The 21,292-nt window shown below is 54.4% G+C and overlaps 1 protein-coding gene across 1 annotated transcript in view; it reads left to right on the forward strand.

Moving 5' to 3' along the window:
* LOC137311388 (tripartite motif-containing protein 29-like) overlaps positions 1 to 21,292 on the forward strand; it is a 96,299-nt gene that overhangs the window by 6,574 nt on the left and 68,433 nt on the right. The window lies entirely within an intron of this gene.

Raw genomic sequence — 21,292 nt, forward strand, 5'->3', positions numbered from 1 at the left:
CCTGTCTCTGTAACCTCCTCCAGCCCTACAACTCTCCGAGAACTCTGCGTTCCTCTAATTCTGGCCTTTTGTGGATCCCCGATTTGCTTCACCCCACCATCGGCAGCCGTGTTTTCAGCTTTCTAGGCCCTAAGCTCTGGAATTCTCCCCCTAAACATCTCCTTCTGTCTACCTCTACCTCTCCTCCTCTCCATGTCTACCTCTCCTTCTCTCTACCTCTACCTCTCCTCCTCTCTACCTCTACCTCTCCACCTCTCTACCTCTACCTCTCCACCTCTCTACCTCTACCTCTCCTTCTCTCTACCTCTACCTCTCCACCTCTCTCCGTCTACCTCTCCACCTCTCTACCTCTACCTCTCCACCTCTCTACCTCTACCTCTCCACCTCTCTACTTCTACCTCTCCACCTCTCTACCTCTACCTCTCCACCTCTCTACTTCTACCTCTCCACCTCTCTACCTCTACCTCTCCTCCTCTCTACCTCTACCTCTCCACCTCTCTGCGTCTACCTCTCCTCCTCTCCATGTCTACCTCTCCACCTCTCTACGTCTACCTCTCCACCTCTCTACCTCTACCTCTCCACCTCTCTACGTCTACCTCTCCACCTCTCTACGTCTACCTCTCCTCCTCTCTACCTCTACCTCTCCACCTCTCTACGTCCACCTCTCCACCTCTCTACATCTAACTCTCCACCTCTCTACATCTAACTCTCCACCTCTCTACGTCTACCTCTCCACCTCTCTACGTCTACCTCTCCACCTCTCTACGTCTACCTCTCCTCCTCTCTACCTCTACCTCTCCACCTCTCTACCACTACCTCTCCTCCTCTCTACCTCTACCTCTCCACCTCTCTACGTCTACCTCTCCTCCTCTCTATGTCTACCTCTCCTCCTCTCTACGTCTACCTCTCCTCCTCTCGACGTCTACCTCTCCACCTCTCAACCTCTACCTCTCCACCTCTCTACGTCTACGTCTCCACCTCTCTATGTCTACCTCTCCTCCTCTCTATGTCTACATCTCCACTTCTCTACGTCTACCTCTCCTCCTCTCTACGTCTACCTCTCCTCCTCTCTACCTCGACCTCTCCACCTCTCTACGTCTACCTCTCCACCTCTCTACATCTACCTCTCCACCTCTCTACGTCTACCTCTCCACCTCTCCACGTCTACCTCTCCACCTCTCTACCTCTACCTCTCCACCTCTCTACGTCTACCTCTCCACCTCTCTACGTCTACCTCTCCACCTCTCTACATCTACCTCTCCACCTCTCTACGTCTACCTCTCCACCTCTCCACGTCTACCTCTCCACCTCTCTACGTCTACCTCTCCACCTCTCCACGTCTACCTCTCCACCTCTCTACCTCTACCTCTACCTGGGAGGCTGTTCCTTCTCCTCTCCTCACTTCACATGATTGTAGAGAGTGTGATCCTGCAGAGAGGGGGGAGCACAGACTGGAGACGCTCGGGATAATAATAATTATTAATAATGGAAAGATGAGGGCTCCAGTGCAGAGAAACTGGACTGAACTCAGTCGGCTTTGAAAATCACAAACTGAGCTGAAGTGGCAGCAAACCAGGATCCCACTGCATGTGTGGAGATCAGTGTGAATGCAGGGAGACTGCAAATCCCGGGATTCTGCCATTTTTAGGATGGGTTGCTGCGGGGTCTCAGTACGAGCATTAGAAGGGGTGCAGGTTGTTGCACTGATCACTCGTTCCCCTTTGGGTTTCTGATCTGAAATGTCCCCACTGATAAAAACATTCTCTCCTCTTTCATTCCAGAGTGACTGAGACTCGGAGAGTCACAGACCCAGATGTTCCAGCGCTCACCCTGAACCTGTCCAATATATCTCAACTTATCCAGAAGAGGCTGAATGGATCGGAAAAGTATCACTCAGACATATTGGGAATCATTGGTAAGAACGTGCAGCTTTTCTCCAATATAAGGGACTGAGAGCAGGTCGGGTTAGTTGTGTTCAGACAGCTGGGAATATCCAAAATAATTCAGGAACTTACAAAGACACAGACACACACGCCCTGTCACAGAGACTCACACAGACACACACGTCCTGTCACAGAGACTCACACAGACACACACGCCCTGTCACAGAGTCTCACACAGACACACACGCCCTGTCACAGAGACTCACACAGACACACACGCCCTGTCACAGAGACTCACACAGACACACACGCCCTGTCACAGAGACTCACACAGACACACACGCCCTGTCACAGAGACTCACACAGACACACACGTCCTGTCACAGAGACTCACACAGACACACACGCCCCTTCAGAGACTCACACAGACACACACGCCCTGTCACAGAGACTCACACAGACACACACGCCCTGTCACAGAGACTCACACAGACACACACGCCCCGTCACAGAGACTCACACAGATACACACGCCCTGTCACAGAGACTCACACAGACACACACGCCCCGTCACAGAGACTCACACAGACACACACGCCCCGTCACAGAGACTCACACAGACACACACGCCCTGTCACAGAGACTCACACAGACACACACGCCCCGTCACAGAGACTCACACAGACACACACGCCCAGTCACAGAGACTCACACAGACACACACGCCCTGTCACAGAGACTCACACAGACACACACGCCCTGTCACAGAGACTCACACAGACACACACGCCCTGTCACAGAGACTCACACAGACACACATGCCCTGTCACATAGACTCACACAGACACACACACCCTGTCACAGAGACTCACACAGACACACACGCCCTGTCACAGAGACTCACACAGACACACACGCCCTGTCACAGAGACTCACACAGACACACACGCCCTGTCACAGAGACTCACACAGACACACACACCCTGTCACAGAGACTCACACAGACACACACGCCCTGTCACAGAGACTCTCACAGACACACACGCCCTGTCACAGAGACTCACACAGACACACACGCCCTGTCACAGAGACTCACACAGACACACACGCCCTGTCACAGAGACTCACACAGACACACACGCCCTGTCACAGAGACTCACGCAGACAAACACGCCCTGTCACAGAGACTCACACAGACACACACGCCCTGTCACAGAGACTCACACAGACACACACGCCCAGTCACAGAGACTCACACAGACACACACGCCCTGTCACAGAGACTCACACAGACACACACGCCCTGTCACAGAGCCTCACAGACACACACGCCCTGTCACAGAGACTCACACAGACACATACGCCCCGTCACAGAGACTCATACAGACACACATAAGAACATAAGAACATAAGAAATTGGAGCAGGAGTAGGCCAATCGGCCCCTCGAGCCTGCTCCGCCATTCAATAAGATCATGGCTGATCTGATCCCAACCACAAATCTAAAGAACACAAGAAGTCGGAGCAGGACCCGGCCACATAGCCCCTGGGCCCTCTCCGCCACCCACAGGGCATTGACCGATCCGAACTCAGCTTCATGTCCAATTTCCTGCCCGCTCCCCATAACCCCTAATTCCCTTTACTTCTAGGAAACTGTCTATTTCTGTTTTAAATTTATCTGATGATGTAGCTTCCACAGCTTCCTGGGGCAGCAAATTCCACAGACCTACCACCCTCTGAGTGAAGAAGTTTCTCCTCATCTCAGTTTTGAAAGAGCAGCCCCTTATTCTAAGATTATGCCCCCTAGTTCTAGTTTCACCCATCTTTGGGAACATCCTTACCGCATCCACCCGATCAAGACCCTTCACAATCTTACATGTTTCAATAAGATCGCCTCTCATTCTTCTGAACTCCAATGAGTAGAGTCCCAATCTACTCAACCTCTCCTCATATGTCCGCCCCCTCATCCCCGGGATTAACCGAGTGAACCTTCTTTGTACTGCCTCGAGAGCAAGTATGTCTTTTCTTAAGTATGGAGACCAAAACTGTATGCAGTATTCCAGGTGCGGTCTCACCAATACCTTATATAACTGCAGCAATACCTCCTTGTTTTTATATTCTATCCCCCTAGCAATAAAAGCCAACATTCCGTTGGCCTTCTTGATCACCTGCTGCACCTGCATACCAACTTTTTGATTTTCTTGCACTAGGACCCCCAGATCCCTTTGTACTGCAGTACTTTCCAGTCTCTCGCCATTAAGAAAATAACTTGCTCTCTGATTTTTCCTGCCAAAGTGCATAACCTCACATTTTCCAATATTATATTGCATCTGCCAAATCTCCGCCCACTCACCCAGCCTGTCTATATCCCCTTGCAGGTTTTTTATGTCCTCCTCACTCTCTACTTTCCCTCCCATCTTTGTATCATCTGCAAATTTTGATATGTTGCACTCGGTCCCCTCCTCCAAATCGTTAATATAGATTGTAAAGAGTTGGGGACCCAGCACCGACCCCTGTGGAACACCACTGGTTACTGGTTGCCAGTCCGAAAATGAACCATTTATCCCAACTCTCTGCTTCCTGTTTGATAACCAATCCTCCACCCATGCCAGAATATTACCCCCAATCCCGTGATTTTTTATCTTAAGTAATAATCTTTTATGTGGCACCTTGTCGAATGCCTTCTGGAAGTCTAAATACACTACGTCCACTGGTTCCCCTTTATCCACCCTATACGTTATATCCTCGAAGAACTCAAGCAAATTTGTCAGACATGACTTCCCCTTCATAAAGCCATGCTGACTTTGTCCTATTAAATTATGCTTATCTAAATGTTCCGTTACTGTCTCCTTAATAATAGACTCCAAAATTTTACCCACCACAGATGTTAAGCTAACTGGCCTATAATTTCCAGCCTTCTGCCTACTACCCTTTTTAAATAACGGTGTTACATTAGCAGTTTTCCAATCTGCCGGGACCTCTCCTGAGTCCAGGGAATTTTGGAAAACTATCACCAAAGCATCCACAATCCCTACTGCCACTTCCCTCAAGACCCTAGGATGGAAGCCATCAGGTCCAGGGGATTTATCCGCTTTGAGTCCCATTATTTTACTGAGTACCATCTCCTGAGTGATTTTAATCGTATTTAGCACCTCCCCCTCCCAGAGCCCCCTGTTTGTCCAGTGTTGGGATATTCTTAGTGTCCTCTACTGTAAAGACTGAAACAAAATATTTGTTCAGCATTTTTGCCATCTCCATGTTTCCCACCATTAATTTCCCGGTCTCATCCTCTAAGGGACCTATGTTTGCCTTAGCCACCCTTTTTCTTTTTATATAACTATAGAAACTCTTGCTATCTGTTTTTATATTTTTTGCTAATTTCTTTTCATAATCTAACTTCCCTTTCTTAATCAATCCTTTAGTTACTTTTTGCTGTCTTTTGAAGAATTCCCAATCTTCTATCCTCCCACTAAGTTTGGCTACCTTATATGTGCTTGTTTTTAGTCGGATACTATCCTTGATTTCTTTACTTAGCCACGGCTGGCTGTCATTTCTTTTACACCCTTTTTTCCTCAGTGGAATATATTTATTTTGAAAGTTGTAAAATAACTCCCTAAATGAACACCACTGCTCATGTACCGTCTTACCCTTTAATCTATTTTCCCAGTCCACTTTAATCAATTCCGCTCTCATACCATCATAGTCTCCTTTATTCAAGCTCAGTACGCTTGTTTGAGAATCAACCTTCTCACCCTCTAATTGGATATGGAATTCAACCATGTTGTGGTCGCTCGTTCCAAGGGGATCCTTAACTAGGACATTATTAATTAATCCTGACTCATTACACAGGACCAGGTCCAAGGTTGCCTGCCCCCTTGTAGGATCAGTTACATACTGCTCAAGAAATCCATCCCTGATGCACTCAATGAACTCGTCCTCAAGGCTGCTCTGCCCAATTTGATTTGTCCAGTTAATATGATAATTAAAATCCCCCATAATTATGGCTGTTCCCTTATTACATGCCCCGACTATCTCCTGATTAATACTTCTTCCAGCAGAGTTGCAACTATTAGGAGGCCTATATACTACGCCCACTAATGTTTTTTTTCCCTTATTATTCCTTATCTCCACCCAAACTGTTTCATTATCTTGATGCTTTGTCCCAATATCATTTCTCTGTATTACAGTGATTCCTTCCTTTATTAACATAGCCACCCCACCTCCCCTTCCTTCCTGCCTGTCCTTCCTGATTGTTAAATACCCTGGCATATTTAATTCCCAGTCGTTGTCACCCTGCAGCCATGTTTCTGTAATGGCCACAAGATCATACCCATACGTAGTTATTTGTGCCGTTAACTCGTCCATTTTATTACGAATGCTACGTGCATTCAGATAAAGAACTTTCAAATCTGTTTTGTGACGCTTAGTTCCTGCTTTTTCCTTTTTTAACACTTTACCTATTACTCCATACCTTCTGTCCCTTCCTGTTACGCTTTCCTCTCTCTCCCTGCTCAGGTTCCCAACCCCCTGCCACATGCCCTGTCACAGAGACTCACACAGACACACACGCCCCGTCACAGAGACTCACACAGACACACACGCCCTGTCACAGAGACTCACACAGACACACATGCCCTGTCACATAGACTCACACAGACACACACGCCCTGTCACAGAGACTCACACAGACACACACGCCCCGTCACAGAGACTCACACAGACACACACGCCCTGTCACAGAGACTCACACAGACACACACGCCCTGTCACAGAGACTCACACAGACACACACGCCCCGTCACAGAGACTCACACAGACACACACGCCCTGTCACAGAGACTCACACAGACACACACGCCCTGTCACAGAGACTCACACAGACACACATGCCCTGTCACATAGACTCACACAGACACACACGCCCTGTCACAGAGACTCACACAGACACACACGAACCGTCACAGAGACTCACACAGACACACACGCCCTGTCACAGAGACTCACACAGACACACACGCCCTGTCACAGAGACTCACACAGACGCACACGCCCTGTCACAGAGACTCACACAGACGCACACGCCCTGTCACAGAGACTCACACAGACACACACGCCCTGTCACAGAGACTCACACAGACACACACGCCCCGTCACAGAGACTCACACAGACACACACGCCCTGTCACAGAGACTCACACAGACACACATGCCCCGTCACAGAGACTCACACAGACACACACGCCCTGTCACAGAGACTCACACAGACACACACGCCCTGTCACAGAGACTCACAGAGACACACACGCCCTGTCACAGAGACTCATACAGACACACACGCCATGTCAGAGTCTCACACAGACACACACGCCCTGTCACAGAGACTCACACAGACACACACGCCCTGTCACAGAGACTCATACAGACACACACGCCATGTCAGAGTCTCACACAGACACACACGCCCTGTCACAGAGACTCACAGAGACACATGCGCCCTGTCACAGAGACTCACACAGACACACTCGCCCCGTCACAGAGACTCACACAGACACACACGCCCTGTCAGAGTCTCACACAGACACACACGCCCTGTCACAGAGACTCACACAGACACACACGCCCTGTCACAGAGACTCACACAGACACACACGCCCTGTCACAGAGTCTCACACAGACACACACGCCCTGTCACAGAGACTCACACAGACACACACGCCCCGTCACAGAGACTCACACAGACACACACGCCCCGTCACAGAGACTCACACAGACACACACGCCCCGTCACAGAGACTCACACAGACACACACGCCCCGTCACAGAGACTCACACAGACACACACGCCCCGTCACAGAGACTCACACAGACACACACGCCCCGTCACAGAGACTCACACAGACACACACGCCCTGTCACAGAGACTCATACAGACACACACGCCATGTCAGAGTCTCACACAGACACACACGCCCTGTCACAGAGACTCACAGAGACACATACGCCCTGTCACAGAGACTCACACAGACACACTCGCCCCGTCACAGAGACTCACACAGACACACACGCCCTGTCAGAGTCTCACACAGACACACACGCCCTGTCACAGAGACTCACACAGACACACACGCCCTGTCACAGAGACTCACACAGACACACACGCCCTGTCACAGAGTCTCACACAGACACACACGCCCCGTCACAGAGACTCACACAGACACACACGCCCTGTCACAGAGACTCACACAGACACACACGCCCCGTCACAGAGACTCACACAGACACACACGCCCCGTCACAGAGACTCACACAGACACACACGCCCTGTCACAGAGACTCACACAGACACACACGCCCCGTCACAGAGACTCACACAGACACACACGCCCCGTCACAGAGACTCACACAGACACACACGCCCTGTCACAGAGATACACACAGACACACATGCCCTGTCACAGAGACTCACACAGACACACACGCCCTGTCACAGAGACTCACACAGACACACACGCCCTGTCACAGAGACTCACACAGACACACACGCCCCGTCACAGAGACTCACACAGACAGACACGCCCTGTCACAGAGACTCACACAGATACACACGCCCTGTCACAGAGACTCACACAGACACACACGCCCTGTTACAGAGACTCACACAGACACACACGCCCTGTCACAGAGACTCACACAGACACACACGCCCTGTTACAGAGACTCACACAGACACACACGCCCTGTCACAGAGACTCACACAGACACACACGCCCTGTCACAGAGACTCACACAGACACACACGCCCTGTCACAGAGACTCACACAGACACACACGCCCAGTCACAGAGACTCACACAGACACACACGCCCTGTCACAGAGAATCACACAGACACACACGCCCTGTCACAGAGACTCACACAGACACACACGCCCAGTCACAGAGACTCACACAGACACACACGCCCTGTCACAGAGACTCACACAGACACACACGCCCCGTCACAGAGACTCACACAGACACACACGCCCCGTCACAGAGACTCACACAGACACGCACGCCCAGTCACAGAGACTCACACAGACACGCACGCCCTGTCACAGAGACTCACACAGACACGCACGCCCTGTCACAGAGACTCACACAGACACACACGCCCTGTCACAGAGACTCACACAGACACACACGCCCTGTCACAGAGACTCACACAGACACACACGCCCCGTCACAGAGACTCACACAGACACACACGCCCTGTCACAGAGACTCACACAGACACACACGCCCAGTCACAGAGACGCACACAGACACACACGCCCTGTCACAGAGACTCACACAGACACACACGCCCCGTCACAGAGACTCACACAGACACACACGCCCTGTCACAGAGACTCACACAGACACACACGCCCCGTCACAGAGACTCACACAGACACACACGCCCTGTCACAGAGACTCACACAGACACACACGCCCAGTCACAGAGACGCACACAGACACACACGCCCTGTCACAGAGACTCACACAGACACACACGCCCCGTCACAGAGACTCACACAGACACACACGCCCTGTCACAGAGACTCACACAGACACACACGCCCTGTCACAGAGACTCACACAGACACACACGCCCTGTCACAGAGACTCACACAGACACACACGCCCTGTCACAGAGACTCACACAGACACACACGCCCTGTCACAGAGCCTCACAGACACACACGCCCCGTCACAGAGACTCACACAGACACACACGCCCCGTCACAGAGACTCTCACAGATACACTCGCCCTGTCACAGAGACTCACACAGACACACACGCCCCATCACAGAGACTCACACAGACACACACGCCCTGTCACAGAGACTCACACAGACACACACGCCCTGTCACAGAGACTCACACAGACACACACGCCCCGTCACAGAGACTCACACAGACATACACGCCCTGTCACAGAGACTCACACAGACACACACGCCCTGTCACAGAGACTCACACAGACACACACGCCCCGTCACAGGGACTCACACAGACACACACGCCCCGTCACAGAGTCTCACACAGACACACAAGCCCCGTCAGAGAGACTCACACAGACGCACACGCCCTGTCACAGAGACTCACACAGACACACACGCCCTGTCACAGAGACTCACACAGACACACACGCCCCGTCACAGAGACTCACACAGACACACACGCCCTGTCACAGAGACTCACACAGACACACACGCCCAGTCACAGAGACGCACACAGACACACACGCCCTGTCACAGAGACTCACACAGACACACACGCCCCGTCACAGAGACTCACACAGACACACACGCCCTGTCACAGAGACTCACACAGACACACACGCCCCGTCACAGAGACTCACACAGACACACACGCCCTGTCACAGAGACTCACACAGACACACACGCCCAGTCACAGAGACGCACACAGACACACACGCCCTGTCACAGAGACTCACACAGACACACACGCCCCGTCACAGAGACTCACACAGACACACACGCCCTGTCACAGAGACTCACACAGACACACACGCCCTGTCACAGAGACTCACACAGACACACACGCCCTGTCACAGAGACTCACACAGACACACACGCCCTGTCACAGAGACTCACACAGACACACACGCCCTGTCACAGAGCCTCACAGACACACACGCCCCGTCACAGAGACTCACACAGACACACACGCCCCGTCACAGAGACTCTCACAGATACACTCGCCCTGTCACAGAGACTCACACAGACACACACGCCCTGTTACAGAGCCTCACAGACACACACGCCCCGTCACAGAGACTCACACAGACACACACGCCCTGTCACAGAGACTCACACAGACACACACGCCCTGTCACAGAGACTCACACAGACACACACGCCCCGTCACAGGGACTCACACAGACACACACGCCCCGTCACAGAGTCTCACACAGACACACACGCCCCGTCACAGAGACTCACACAGACGCACACGCCCTGTCACAGAGACTCACACAGACACACACGCCCCGTCACAGAGACTCACACAGACACACACGCCCTGTCACAGAGACTCACACAGACACACACGCCCAGTCACAGAGACGCACACAGACACACACGCCCTGTCACAGAGACTCACACAGACACACACGCCCCGTCACAGAGACTCACACAGACACACACGCCCTGTCACAGAGACTCACACAGACACACACGCCCCGTCACAGAGACTCACACAGACACACACGCCCTGTCACAAAGACTCATACAGACACACACGCCCAGTCACAGAGACGCACACAGACACACACGCCCTGTCACAGAGACTCACACAGACACACACGCCCCGTCACAGAGACTCACACAGACACACACGCCCTGTCACAGAGACTCACACAGACACACACGCCCTGTCACAGAGACTCACACAGACACACACGCCCTGTCACAGAGACTCACACAGACACACACGCCCTGTCACAGAGACTCACACAGACACACACGCCCTGTCACAGAGCCTCACAGACACACACGCCCCGTCACAGAGACTCACACAGACACACACGCCCCGTCACAGAGACTCTCACAGATACACTCGCCCTGTCACAGAGACTCACACAGACACACACGCCCTGTTACAGAGCCTCACAGACACACACGCCCAGTCACAGAGACTCACACAGACACACACGCCCTGTCACAGAGACTCACACAGACACACACGCCCTGTCACAGAGACTCACACAGATACACACGCCCCGTCACAGGGACTCACACAGACACACACGCCCCGTCACAGAGACTCACACAGACACACACGCCCCGTCACAGAGACTCACACGCCCTGTCACAGAGACTCACACAGACACACACGCCCTGTCACAGAGACTCACACAGACACACACGCCGTGTCACAGAGACTCACACAGACACACACGCCATGTCACAGAGACTCACACAGACACACACGCCCTGTCACAGAGACACACACAGACACACACGCCCTGTCACAGAGACTCACACAGACACACACGCCCTGTCACAGAGACTCACACAGACACACACGCCCTGTCACAGAGACGCGCACAGACACACACGCCCTGTCACAGAGACTCACACAGACACACACGCCCTGTCACAGAGACTCACACAGACACACACGCCCTGTCAGAGTCTCACACAGACACACACGCCCTGTCACAGAGACTCACAGAGACACATACGCCCTGTCACAGAGACTCACACAGACACACACGCCCTGTCACAGAGACTCACACAGACACACACGCCCTGTCAGAGTCTCACACAGACACACACGCCCTGTCACAGAGACTCACAGAGACACATACGCCCTGTCACAGAGACTCACACAGACACACACGCCCCGTCACAGAGACTCACACAGACACACACGCCCTGTCACAGAGAATCACACAGACACACACGCCCTGTCAGAGTCTCACACAGACACACACGCCCTGTCACAGAGACTCACACAGACACACACGCCCCTTCACAGAGACTCACACAGACACACACGCCCTGTCACAGAGACTCATACAGACACACACGCCCCGTCACAGAGACTCTCACAGATACACTCGCCCTGTCACAGAGACTCACACAGACACACACGCCCTGTCACAGAGACTCACACAGACACACACGCCCTGTCACAGAGACTCACACAGACACACACGCCCTGTCACAGAGACTCACACAGACACACACGCCCTGTCACAGAGACTCACACAGACACACACGCCCTGTCACAGAGCCTCACAGACACACACGCCCCGTCACAGAGACTCACACAGACACACACGCCCCGTCACAGAGACTCTCACAGATACACTCGCCCTGTCACAGAGACTCACACAGACACACACGCCCTGTTACAGAGCCTCACAGACACACACGCCCCGTCACAGAGACTCACACAGACACACACGCCCTGTCACAGAGACTCACACAGACACACACGCCCTGTCACAGAGACTCACACAGACACACACGCCCCGTCACAGGGACTCACACAGACACACACGCCCCGTCACAGAGTCTCACACAGACACACACGCCCCGTCACAGAGACTCACACAGACGCACACGCCCTGTCACAGAGACTCACACAGACACACACGCCCCGTCACAGAGACTCACACAGACACACACGCCCTGTCACAGAGACTCACACAGACACACACGCCCAGTCACAGAGACGCACACAGACACACACGCCCTGTCACAGAGACTCACACAGACACACACGCCCCGTCACAGAGACTCACACAGACACACACGCCCTGTCACAGAGACTCACACAGACACACACGCCCTGTCACAGAGACTCACACAGACACACACGCCCAGTCACAGAGACGCACACAGACACACACGCCCTGTCACAGAGACTCACACAGACACACACGCCCCGTCACAGAGACTCACACAGACACACACGCCCTGTCACAGAGACTCACACAGACACACACGCCCTGTCACAGAGACTCACACAGACACACACGCCCTGTCACAGAGACTCACACAGACACACACGCCCTGTCACAGAGACTCACACAGACACACACGCCCTGTCACAGAGCCTCACAGACACACACGCCCCGTCACAGAGACTCACACAGACACACACGCCCCGTCACAGAGACTCTCACAGATACACTCGCCCTGTCACAGAGACTCACACAGACACACACGCCCTGTTACAGAGCCTCACAGACACACACGCCCAGTCACAGAGACTCACACAGACACACACGCCCTGTCACAGAGACTCACACAGACACACACGCCCTGTCACAGAGACTCACACAGATACACACGCCCCGTCACAGGGACTCACACAGACACACACGCCCCGTCACAGAGACTCACACAGACACACACGCCCCGTCACAGAGACTCACACAGACGCACACGCCCTGTCACAGAGACTCACACAGACACACACGCCCTGTCACAGAGACTCACACAGACACACACGCCCTGTCACAGAGACTCACACAGACACACACGCCGTGTCACAGAGACTCACACAGACACACACGCCCTGTCACAGAGACACACACAGACACACACGCCCTGTCACAGAGACTCACACAGACACACACGCCCTGTCACAGAGACTCACACAGACACACACGCCCTGTCACAGAGACGCACACAGACACACACGCCCTGTCACAGAGACTCACACAGACACACACGCCCTGTCACAGAGACTCACACAGACACACACGCCCTGTCAGAGTCTCACACAGACACACACGCCCTGTCACAGAGACTCACAGAGACACATACGCCCTGTCACAGAGACTCACACAGACACACACGCCCTGTCACAGAGACTCACACAGACACACACGCCCTGTCAGAGTCTCACACAGACACACACGCCCTGTCACAGAGACTCACAGAGACACATACGCCCTGTCACAGAGACTCACACAGACACACACGCCCCGTCACAGAGACTCACACAGACACACACGCCCTGTCACAGAGAATCACACAGACACACACGCCCTGTCAGAGTCTCACACAGACACACACGCCCTGTCACAGAGACTCACACAGACACACACGCCCCGTCACAGAGACTCACACAGACACACACGCCCTGTCACAGAGACTCATACAGACACACACGCCCCGTCACAGAGACTCTCACAGATACACTCGCCCTGTCACAGAGACTCACACAGACACACACGCCCTGTCACAGAGACTCACACAGACACACACGCCCTGTCACAGAGACTCACACAGACACACACGCCCCGTCACAGAGACTCACACAGACACACACGCCCTGTCACAGAGACTCACACAGACACACACGCCCCGTCACAGAGACTCATACAGACACACACGCCCTGTCACAGAGACTCACACAGACACACACGCCCCGTCACAGAGACTCATACAGACACACACGCCCCGTCACAGGGACTCACACAGACACACACGCCCCGTCACAGAGACTCACACAGACACACACGCCCCTCACAGAGACTCACACAGACGCACACGCCCCGTCACAGAGACTCACACAGACACACACGCCCTGTCACAGAGACACACACAGACACACACGCCCTGTCACAGAGACTCACACAGACACACACGCCCTGTCACAGAGACTCACACAGACACACACGCCATGTCACAGAGACTCACACAGACACAAACACCCCGTCACAGAGACTCACACAGACACACACGCCCTGTCACAGAGACTCACACAGACACACACGCCCCGTCACAGAGACTCACACAGACACACACGCCCTGTCACAGAGTCTCACACAGACACACACGCCCTGTCACAGAGACTCACACAGACACACACGCCCTGTCACAGAGACTCACACAGACACACACGCCCTGTCACAGAGCCTCACAGACACACACGCCCCGTCACAGAGACTCTCACAGATACACTCGCCCTGTCACAGAGACTCACACAGACACACACGCCCTGTTACAGAGCCTCACAGACACACACGCCCCGTCACAGAGACTCACACAGACACACACGCCCTGTCACAGAGACTCACACAGACACACACGCCCTGTCACAGAGACTCACACAGACACACACGCCCCGTCACAGGGACTCACACAGACACACACGCCCCGTCACAGAGACTCACACAGACACACACGCCCCGTCACAGAGACTCACACAGACGCACACGCCCTGTCACAGAGACTCACACAGACACACACGCCCCGTCACAGAGACTCACACAGACACACACGCCCCGTCACAGAGACTCACACAGACACACACGCCCCGTCACAGAGACTCACACAGACACACACGCCCTGTCACAGAGACTCATACAGACACACACGCCATGTCAGAGTCTCACACAGACACACACGCCCTGTCACAGAGACTCACAGAGACACATACGCCCTGTCACAGAGACTCACACAGACACACTCGCCCCGTCACAGAGACTCACACAGACACACACGCCCTGTCAGAGTCTCACACAGACACACACGCCCTGTCACAGAGACTCACACAGACACACACGCCCTGTCACAGAGACTCACACAGACACACACGCCCTGTCACAGAGTCTCACACAGACACACACGCCCCGTCACAGAGACTCACACAGACACACACGCCCTGTCACAGAGACTCACACAGACACACACGCCCCGTCACAGAGACTCACACAGACACACACGCCCCGTCACAGAGACTCACACAGACACACACGCCCTGTCACAGAGACTCACACAGACACACACGCCCCGTCACAGAGACTCACACAGACACACACGCCCCGTCACAGAGACTCACACAGACACACACGCCCTGTCACAGAGATACACACAGACACACATGCCCTGTCACAGAGTCTCACACAGACACACACGCCCTGTCACAGAGACTCACACAGACACACACGCCCTGTCACAGAGACTCACACAGACACACACGCCCCGTCACAGAGACTCACACAGACAGACACGCCCTGTCACAGAGACTCACACAGATACACACGCCCTGTCACAGAGACTCACACAGACACACACGCCCTGTTACAGAGACTCACACAGACACACACGCCCTGTCACAGAGACTCACACAGACACACACGCCCTGTTACAGAGACTCACACAGACACACACGCCCTGTCACAGAGACTCACACAGACACACACGCCCTGTCACAGAGACTCACACAGACACACACGCCCTGTCACAGAGACTCACACAGACACACACGCCCAGTCACAGAGACTCACACAGACACACACGCCCTGTCACAGAGAATCACACAGACACACACGCCCTGTCACAGAGACTCACACAGACACACACGCCCCGTCACAGAGACTCACACAGACACACACGCCCCGTCACAGAGACTCACACAGACACGCACGCCCAGTCACAGAGACTCACACAGACACGCACGCCCTGTCACAGAGACTCACACAGACACGCACGCCCTGTCACAGAGACTCACACAGACACACACGCCCTGTCACAGAGACTCACACAGACACACACGCCCCGTCACAGAGACTCACACAGACACACACGCCCTGTCACAGAGACTCACACAGACACACACGCCCAGTCACAGAGACGCACACAGACACACACGCCCTGTCACAGAGACTCACACAGACACACACGCCCCGTCACAGAGACTCACACAGACACACACGCCCTGTCACAGAGACTCACACAGACACACACGCCCCGTCACAGAGACTCACACAGACACACACGCCCTGTCACAGAGACTCACACAGACACACACGCCCAGTCACAGAGACGCACACAGACACACACGCCCTGTCACAGAGACTCACACAGACACACACGCCCCGTCACAGAGACTCACACAGACACACACGCCCTGTCACAGAGACTCACACAGACACACACGCCCTGTCACAGAGACTCACACAGACACACACGCCCTGTCACAGAGACTCACACAGACACACACGCCCTGTCACAGAGACTCACACAGACACACACGCCCTGTCACAGAGACTCACACAGACACACACGCCCTGTCACAGAGCCTCACAGACATACACGCCCCGTCACAGAGACTCACACAGACACACACGCCCCGTCACAGAGACTCTCACAGATACACTCGCCCTGTCACAGAGACTCACACAGACACACACGCCCCATCACAGAGACTCACACAGACACACACGCCCTGTCACAGAGACTCACACAGACACACACGCCCTGTCACAGAGACTCACACAGACACACACGCCCCGTCACAGAGACTCACACAGACATACACGCCCTGTCACAGAGACTCACACAGACACACACGCCCTGTCACAGAGACTCACACAGACACACACGCCCCGTCACAGGGACTCACACAGACACACACGCCCCGTCACAGAGTCTCACACAGACACACAAGCCCCGTCACAGAGACTCACACAGACGCACACGCCCTGTCACAGAGACTCACACAGACACACACGCCCTGTCACAGAGACTCACACAGACACACACGCCCCGTCACAGAGACTCACACAGACACACACGCCCTGTCACAGAGACTCACACAGACACACACGCCCAGTCACAGAGACGCACACAGACACACACGCCCTGTCACAGAGACTCACACAGACACACACGCCCCGTCACAGAGACTCACACAGACACACACGCCCTGTCACAGAGACTCACACAGACACACACGCCCCGTCACAGAGACTCACACAGACACACACGCCCTGTCACAGAGACTCACACAGACACACACGCCCAGTCACAGAGACGCACACAGACACACACGCCCTGTCACAGAGACTCACACAGACACACACGCCCCGTCACAGAGACTCACACAGACACACACGCCCTGTCACATAGACTCACACAGACACACACGCCCTGTCACAGAGACTCACACAGACACACGCGCCCTGTCACAGAGACTCACACAGACACACACGCCCTGTCACAGAGACTCACACAGACACACACGCCCTGTCACAGAGCCTCACAGACACACACGCCCCGTCACAGAGACTCACACAGACACACACGCCCCGTCACAGAGACTCTCACAGATACACTCGCCCTGTCACAGAGACTCACACAGACACACACGCCCTGTTACAGAGCCTCACAGACACACACGCCCCGTCACAGAGACTCACACAGACACACACGCCCTGTCACAGAGACTCACACAGACACACACGCCCTGTCACAGAGACTCACACAGACACACACGCCCCGTCACAGGGACTCACACAGACACACACGCCCCGTCACAGAGTCTCACACAGACACACACGCCCCGTCACAGAGACTCACACAGACGCACACGCCCTGTCACAGAGACTCACACAGACACACACGCCCTGTCACAGAGACTCACACAGACACACACGCCCAGTCACAGAGACTCACACAGACACACACGCCCCGTCACAGAGACTCACACAGAATCACACACGCCCCGTCACAGAGACTCACACAGACACACACGCCCTGTCACAGAGACTCACACAGACACACACGCCCAGTCACAGAGACGCACACAGACACACACGCCCTGTCACAGAGACTCACACAGACACACACGCCCCGTCACAGAGACTCACACAGACACACACGCCCTGTCACAGAGACTCACACAGACACACACGCCCCGTCACAGAGACTCACACAGACACACACGCCCTGTCACAAAGACTCACACAGACACACACGCCCAGTCACAGAGACGCACACAGACACACACGCCCTGTCACAGAGACTCACACAGACACACACGCCCCGTCACAGAGACTCACACAGACACACACGCCCTGTCACAGAGACTCACACAGACACACACGCCCTGTCACAGAGACTCACACAGACACACACGCCCTGTCACAGAGACTCACACAGACACACACGCCCTGTCACAGAGACTCACACAGACACACACGCCCTGTCACAGAGCCTCACAGACACACACGCCCCGTCACAGAGACTCACACAGACACACACGCCCCGTCACAGAGACTCTCACAGATACACTCGCCCTGTCACAGAGACTCACACAGACACACACGCCCTGTTACAGAGCCTCACAGACACACACGCCCAGTCACAGAGACTCACACAGACACACACGCCCTGTCACAGAGACTCACACAGACACACACGCCCTGTCACAGAGACTCACACAGACACACACGCCCCGTCACAGGGACTCACACAGACACACACGCCCCGTCACAGAGACTCACACAGACACACACGCCCCGTCACAGAGACTCACACAGACGCACACGCCCTGTCACAGAGACTCACACAGACACACACGCCCTGTCACAGAGACTCACACAGACACACACGCCGTGTCACAGAGACTCACACAGACACACACGCCATGTCACAGAGACTCACACAGACACACACGCCCTGTCACAGAGACACACACAGACACACACGCCCTGTCACAGAGACTCACACAGACACACACGCCCTGTCACAGAGACTCACACAGACACACACGCCCTGTCACAGAGACGCACACAGACACACACGCCCTGTCACAGAGACTCACACAGACACACACGCCCTGTCACAGAGACTCACACAGACACACACGCCCTGTCAGAGTCTCACACAGACACACACGCCCTGTCACAGAGACTCACAGAGACACACACGCCCTGTCACAGAGACTCACACAGACACACACGCCCTGTCACAGAGACTCACACAGACACACACGCCCTGTCAGAGTCTCACACAGACACACACGCCCTGTCACAGAGACTCACAGAGACACATACGCCCTGTCACAGAGACTCACACAGACACACACGCCCCGTCACAGAGACTCACACAGACACACACGCCCTGTCACAGAGAATCACACAGACACACACGCCCTGTCAGAGTCTCACACAGACACACACGCCCTGTCACAGAGACTCACACAGACACACACGCCACGTCACAGAGACTCACACAGACGCACACGCCCTGTCACAGAGACTCATACAGACACACACGCCCCGTCACAGAGACTCTCACAGATACACTCGCCCTGTCACAGAGACTCACACAGACACACACGCCCTGTCACAGAGACTCACACAGACACACACGCCCTGTCACAGAGACTCACACAGACACACACGCCCCGTCACAGAGACTCACACAGACACACACGCCCTGTCACAGAGACTCACACAGACACACACGCCCCGTCACAGAGACTCATACAGACACACACGCCCTGTCACAGAGACTCACACAGACACACACGCCCCGTCACAGAGACTCATACAGACACACACGCCCCGTCACAGGGACTCACACAGACACACACGCCCCGTCACAGAGACTCACACAGACACACACGCCCCTCACAGAGACTCACACAGACGCACACGCCCCGTCACAGAGACTCACACAGACACACACTCCCCGTCACAGAGACTCACACAGACACACACGCCCTGTCACAGAGACTCACACAGACACACACGCCCAGTCACAGAGACGCACACAGACACACACGCCCTGTCACAGAGACTCACACAGACACACACGCCCCGTCACAGAGACTCACACAGACACACACGCCCTGTCACAGAGACTCACACAGACACACACGCCCCGTCACAGAGACTCACACAGACACACACGCCCTGTCACAGAGACTCACACAGACACACACGCCCAGTCACAGAGACGCACACAGACACACACGCCCTGTCACAGAGACTCACACAGACACACACGCCCCGTCACAGAGACTCACACAGACACACACGCCCTGTCACAGAGACTCACACAGACACACACGCCCTGTCACAGAGACTCACACAGACACACACGCCCT

The sequence above is a fragment of the Heptranchias perlo genome, unplaced genomic scaffold, assembly GCF_035084215.1.
Source record: "Heptranchias perlo isolate sHepPer1 unplaced genomic scaffold, sHepPer1.hap1 HAP1_SCAFFOLD_332, whole genome shotgun sequence".
Taxonomy (NCBI): Eukaryota; Metazoa; Chordata; class Chondrichthyes; order Hexanchiformes; family Hexanchidae; genus Heptranchias; species Heptranchias perlo.